Raw genomic sequence first — 7,021 nt, 5'->3', positions numbered from 1 at the left:
TCCAGATCTCACACACGTTCCTTTCCCTAAGGCACCCTCGAGGCCAGCTCTGTCTCGGTTCTCTGACCTCCCTCCTTCCCTCCGGGGCCACACTCGGGGTGCGGGGGGATGTGAAGACGGGGCCAGGGAGCTGAGATGCCGAGGGCCATGCCGGGTCCTCACCGTGAGGGTGGCAGGGCGGGCTGCCTTCCACGGGTGGCCACGGCAGGCCTCTGGGACGAAGTGACATCTGAAGGGCGTCGGAATGAGAAGAGTTTCTCACGCAAATCCGTGGGGGTAAACACACCAGACAGAAATCACAGCTCAGAGAAAGGTCCTCAGTCGGGACAGGACTGGGTGACAGGAATCCCCTGGATGGAGGGGGCAGCGGAAAGGGGGTGCAGACGGACGTGTTTACATCAGGAACACGGTGCATCCCGTCCGGCCCTTTTCCAAGGAGCACTGAGCACTTTCTCTATTTAGGTTTTGCACGTCTCTGAGGTTCCTGGAGCTGCGGCAACAAATTGCCACAGGCTGGATGCCTTCCAACAGCAGAACTTGACTTTCTCACGGTTCTGGAGGCTGCAAGTCGGGAATCGAGGCGTTGGCCACGCTCGCTCCAGGCTCCAGGGAAGCCCCCTTCCTTGCCTCTCCCACTCCAGTCTCTGCTGTCACCGTGTGGTCTTGCCCCCAAGTCTCCGGTCTCCGTCTCCTTAGGACACTGGTTTTGGATTCCGGACCCACCCTAATCCGGTGCGACCTCATCTGCAAATACCCCCTCTCCAAACAGATCACACTCGCAGGTCTGAGACTGGAATAAATTTGCGGCGGGAAGAAGAGCCAGACACTATAGCACTTTTCTTGACAGGTTTTTCCCTGAGCAGGGGCACTGCGAGGGCTTGGAGCACGGTGCTTAAACACAAGCTCTATGCTCTGGCTTCCAAGCTCTACAACCTTGTGAGTGTGCCCAGGGCAAGGCTGTTCTCCTCTCCAAACCTAAGCATTCTTGTCTGGGAATAATAATAGCAGCTACCCCCTCAAACCACGGTGAAGATTACATGAGTTAACATATGCTAAAAAAGAAAGAAAGAAAGAAAAACGTATGCTAAGTGCTTAACTTGCGCTGGGCACACTGTAAGGACAATGCTTGGGTTCTTCCCTTGCTTATACTCTGCTGCAATTTTGAATGGCACCTTTCCTCCATTATATTCTCTAATGGTTACTGCCAGTGACGGAAAACTATCAATTTGGGTATAGTGATCTCCTACCTGCCATCTATTAGAATTCCAAGTAACCATTTTCCAGTTGCTTCTCCTAGATTTTCCTGGTAGTAATCACATTAGCTTCAAGATACTAAAAAGTTACTCAAGTATGACATTAACTAAATGACTGTAGAGCCCCACGAACTGACATTCAAGAAGCACCTTCTACACATTCTCCTCTCCAGAGACAGGCTCAGAGACTCTGCCACATTCCCCAATCGTGATAAAGACATGTGTCTACTTTCTCGTCATGTCAGAACCATTGTCCAGACCAAAGCAATACAGCTTTACGAGGGCAGGGGCCACGGGTTTGAGTCCTGATCTATCCCCATTATGGGCGAAGCCTGGTAGATACAGGTGCTCGGTGTGTTGACTAACTTCATGAACAGATAATCTCCCATCAAAACGACTGACAGGACAGCCTTCCAGGCTGTCACACGGCGAGAACCCTGTCTCGTGCGGTGCTGGGATGAAGATGCAGAAACTCTCACCTGTGATCCTTCCTGTCCCCATCCTTTCAGCCGTCAAAAGTCGGATGGGAAGAGATAGGCGCAAGGGCAAAGCTGAGCTACACACAAGTATAAGACACAAGAGTCACACAGCTTAACAGTGATGGCCCGAAACCCAGGCCAAGACCAATGGGGCTGGCCCCAGATCTAACAGGGCTGTGAAGAAAATACTTTGAAAAAATGAAAAATAAAAGCAGAATTAAACCTTTTTTGGATTCCCAATCATAGGGTCATCTGGTACCTTTTTCCTTACAAAAGTGCATGCTGGGAAACACTTTTTTGTGTGGGCTCACTTTTTTAAAACAGGAGTTTAAAACTTGTTTGATTTAAAAAAATAGAATCAATGCACATTAAATTAAAACTGATATTAAGAAGGTTATTAAAAATGTGAGGCTGTACAAATGAAATCCAAGGCACCTCGTCATTATTTTACAACGACACGCAGTGGCGAGAACAACCTTGAAGGCACAGCTCCCTTGGCAGCAGAGCACCCGCGGAGCGCCGACGCCTCTTACCTCCAGCTTGTGGGCCCTCTCCCTGCTCAGGGCCTTCGAGGGGAAGCTCTGGTTGTTGGCTTCCGCCAGAGAACGAAGATCAAAATAATACTTGGCATAAACACTGGAGGGCACGTTGATGTTGAACTGGAGCAATTCGAGGAACTGTCGCTCTAGCTCGTTCCTGCAGAGAAAGACAGAAACGCACAGCTCAGCCGCCGTCCCCACCCGCGGCCCCCTGGGCAGGCTGCTGGACACAGCCAAGTCCACCAGGTCCAGTGCCCGGAAGGATGAGGCCTGATTAACTGGGATGATCACCAGAAAGGGCTTCAGGGCGACCCTGACACTGAGACTGAGCGCGTCTGTGCGCACACACACACGCGCGCGCGCGCACACACACACACACACACGGCAGGCTCTAGCCTCACCTCTCCGCGTGAACCATCGGCTCAAACAGGGGGCAGAAGATGCAGTCGAGAGCTGTCAAGGGGAGTCCAGTGAGGGCGGACAGCAGCCTGGAGGACAGGCCTCCCCAAGACCTGGAGGACCGCCCTTCCCGGGAGGAGACGGTGGGGACACGCTGACCGGCTTCCTCGGGACCACGGGAGGGGAGGCGGTTCCCCAGCCCCAGCGCACACCCATCAGCTGCAGGGCACGTGAGGACCCCCTGCTGGGCCCACCCGTCTGATCCAGCAGGTCTGGGTGGGCCCGAGAACGTGCATCCCTAACACTCCCGCGAGCTGCTTCTGGGCCTGCTCGCACGCTGAGAACCACTCGACGACACCGCCCGGTCCATAAGGGAGCCAACCCACTTAGAGCTGGATGAAGACGAACCACGGCGGCCACAATGCATCTGAAAACTTCCCCAGTCTGCAGGCCTACTTCTCGGTAGTTACTGCGGGGAGGAGGGGGCGGAAGCGTGCTCGGCGACAGGTCTGTCTGGGAGCCCTGGTCCTGGGCCACCTCCCCGGGGAGCACCCCGGGCTCACTTCTGTCCTTTATCACAGTCTCCCCGCCTTGTCTCCTCGGAGCCAGAAACCGTGACATTTGACGGTGCAGCCTGGCCCCACCTCAGCACCTAACGTGCGCTTAGCGCTCCATAATTCCTGTTTCTGAAAGGAGCGGACCAAGCACAGCCTGGGCGGAGGGATCCAGGGAAGGCTTCCCGGAAGTGAGAGCTGAACTGAGCCCCGGAAGCGACCAGCTCCGGAGGGGAGGAGCCAGGTGGGGGCGGGATGCTTCTGGCGGGGGGGCGGGGCAGCCCGTCTGCTTCCGGTCAGGGGCCCCCATCCAGCCGTCCCAGCCTGTTTAGCGCTGCTATGACAACGGGGGCGGGAGCACTGAGGCGGCAGGGAGGCTGGGAGGTGAGTAGGGTGGGTGGTTCCCCGACGGAAGCTCCCAGGCAGATCAGAAGCGAGAAACCTCAGTAAGTCGTTATCGAAGGCCTGAGCACCTCGAGGGAGAGACCACGACGTCGCATCCAGTCATTTAATCGATGCAGCTTCGAGAAAGAGGTAAAGCCCCAAATGTGTGTGTTGTGCTAAACTTTACACTTTTAATGACTTTGTATTTATGCCTCCTTTACGTGAGACTTAAGAGGTCATCCTGTGAAATACTGGAACTCAGATGAGATTTTAACAAGGTGTGTCAAAAATACCGCTAAGGCAGAAGCGCTCTCTCCTGGACGACCTGGGAGCTGCCTGTGGACCGACTGCCGCCCTGTGGCCAAGAAGCGCCACTGCAGATCCCATTCTCCAATGTCAGGAAGAAAACCTTGCTTTTAGTATAAACGTTAAGAGAACTAGTCTGCCTCAAATGGTATCTAGACACCACTGTCTCTTGTTGAGGGTATAACTAGGATTAAAGTCAAGAGGAATCTGGTTTTGAACAAGGTGACGGTTTCCCAGGGTTCCTTAGGGAAAAAACAGCCTTTCTGAATATTTGTTTTCTTGAATGTTTCTGTTTAAGTTTGGGGGGAATAAAGATTTTAGAGCTGCTGTGGTTTCAAACTAAGGCAAGATTTAGAAAATAAAAATAATCCCCCAAATTTGAATTTTCACATGGCAGCAGTACATCCTCCAGGGACATCAGACAGCTTGTTATGTGATAAACCATCAGAAAACTAACAGCCATGCAGAAAACGGGCTTGATGGATTTACAGCCCTCAAGGGGATAATTACGAAGAAATAAAGCTCTATAATAAATAATAAATAAAGCTCTATAATAAATAAATTCAAGTCAATAAGCAAAAAATATTTCAGAAATATTTTAGCTCAACGTTGTAAAGAAACCCAACTGAACTGATGCCATTTAGCAACTTGCAAATGGAGTAAAGAGAGTTGTTTTCATCACCTAATGGCCTGTCGGCTTTTCTAGAAAAACGGGCTCACTTTAAAGACCAGCCACCAAGCAGCAATCGCACTTCTGGGCACAGACCCCAAAGAACAGAGAGCAGGGCCTCAGGGAGGTATCTGCACACCCGTGTTCATGGTCACGACAGTGTTACTCACAGCAGTTGAAAGGTGGAAGCAACCTACTTACTGTCTGGATGACAATTATCTTAGCAACTGTTTTCACCTTGAAATATAATCAAGAATTTTTATATATTTTTATTTTATTTTTCTTACTATCAAAAACTTCCTATTTGTCTTACTTTTTATAATAAAGAATGACAGATGCAGGAAGGAGTCGTACAGGTCTGCAGCAGGAAAAGGCTCTGGCAAAAGATCCAAAAACACAAACAAGTGCTCCCAGGGCAGCACAAAAATGGGGTGCCCAGCGAACCAGCAACCAGAGGAAGCGGGGGCCAGGCTGAACAGGAGCCCGTAGTGGTCACTGAGTCCAGGGACTTGGATGTGGACGGGACACAGCGGAACCTGCTCCAGCTCAGAGCTTCCTCAAGGAAGCCAGACAAACAAGACCAGAAAAATATTAGCAAGAATCGTGTCAGAAAGGCCTGTAAACCGTAAGGAACTATAAGAAGTTCAACCTGATTAAGTGTTTCCAAAACAGCTCATTTCTCCTGAGAGGCTCTGACCCCGCCTCCTGTGCACCCAGCCCCCAGGATGCAGCTAAGTGTGAGCTTAGGATGGTGCCCTGAGAGAGGAGAACACGCAGCCTGACCAGGATGCACGGGGGACCTCGGGGACAGAACGCTCATTTTAAGCAGGTGAACTTGCAAAATGTGACAAAAGCAGTTAAATTTCACCTTCTCTCTGAAACGGAACAGAAACAGGTAACATTTTAGCCCATCTGCTGCCTGTCATCGGTTTGCAGTGTGTACAGAGCTGGGATGAACCTCACCGCAGACGGAGAGCAGGAACGTAAAGGAAGGTTCGCCTAGAATACAGTTTCAGTGACCAGTTTCACAAACCAGAAGGTGTCACCAGTACCTGTTCGGGACCCACAGGATGAGAAATATGGGTTTTTGCAAATCCTATCCGCAACCGTGTCCTTTCTCAGCCAGCACACAACAGACGTGCAGTCACATTCACTCACTCCACGCTGTGCACGTCCACAAAGGGTCAGGTTTCCTCTGCAGAGGCCCCCGGCCACACTCACATGTCCTCCACCGTGATGTCCTTCAGAATCTGGCAGTGGTCCACGTTCCACTACTGCCTGGTCGTCCCACGCCTTGGAGGCCAGCAGGATGGCCCCCAGAACAATCCGCTCCCAGTTGGCCGGACAGATGTCAATCTCTGCGTACGTTAGAAGCCTTTCGAGGTACACCTGGAAGGCACGAGCACGCCAGCGCCCGGTGCCCTGCCTTGTTCCTGCTGCATCCCTGCCAGCACACGCAAACCAGCTCCCAGCTGTTCACCGCACTCCCCAGCTCAGCTTTAAACAGGCGCTGACGGCCTGATCACACTTATTTTAAGAAGTCAAAGGCCTCAACGAGTCTGAGGCAAAATGGGCTGAGAGGCACACTCCGTAACTGGACGTGTGGATGAGGCCGGGCCTTAGGACTCCGGGGCAGGAACATGTTCTAGGAGCCGCGGGTTAATTTCTCACTCTACCAACTGTGACATCAACACGCATTCGACAAACCGCCAACGAGCCAACAAGAACAAAGTGTGTGAAGGGAAGAAACCGATTTTTTCCATCTGTAGTTGTTTCTAAATGAAACTTTTTATTTTTGAGGTAATTGTAGATTTATAGGCAGTGTTGATAAACCTATTGTTTTCATCATTATGGTAAAATACACATAAGATTTACCACTTAACCGTTTCCAGTGTATAGTTCTGTGGCATTAAGAACAGTCACCGTGCTGTGAAATCACCACCATCCATCTCTATTTGTAGAACTTTTTCATCTTCCCAAATTGAAATTCCATACCTATTACAACTCCCCAGTTCCCCTCCCCCTGGCACCCACCTTTCTCCTTTCCGCCTCCTGGCTGTGACTACTCTGGGTACATACATGGGTGGAATCACAGCGTATTTGTCCTTTTGCGATTGGCTTCTTTCACTGAGCATAATGTTCCACGTTGTAGCATGTGTCAACATTTCCTTCCTTTTCAAGGCTGAATAATGATCCATCGTAGGTACAAACCACATTTTGTTTATCCATCACCCACTGATGGACATTTGAGGGGTTTCCTCTTTCGGCTACTGTGAATAATGTTGCTGCGAACGCTGATGTACAAGCATCTGTTCGAGCCTCTGCTTTTGATTCTTTCGGGTATACACCCAGAAGTGGAACTGCTGGATCATATCATAATCAATGTTTAATTTTTTGAAGAACCACCATACTATCTTCCACAGCAGCTGAACCTTTT

General features: G+C 50.8%; 1 pseudogene across 1 annotated transcript; it reads right to left on the bottom strand.

Moving 5' to 3' along the window:
• Window positions 1-317: 317 nt before the first annotated feature.
• On the bottom strand, window positions 318-6,282 carry LOC309969196 (cyclin-Y-like; annotated as a pseudogene). Its single transcript has 4 exons — window positions 6,256-6,282; window positions 5,806-5,973; window positions 2,266-2,428; window positions 318-350 (listed from the first exon to the last, which is right to left on the bottom strand). The product of its transcript is annotated as a cyclin-Y-like (transcript).
• Between the last annotated feature and the right edge of the window lie 739 nt (window positions 6,283-7,021).

The sequence above is a fragment of the Leucopleurus acutus genome, assembly GCF_964270905.1.
Source record: "Leucopleurus acutus genome assembly, chromosome: 1".
NCBI classification, from domain to species: domain Eukaryota; kingdom Metazoa; phylum Chordata; class Mammalia; order Artiodactyla; family Delphinidae; genus Leucopleurus; species Leucopleurus acutus.
This window is presented reverse-complemented; position numbering and strand designations above follow the sequence as displayed.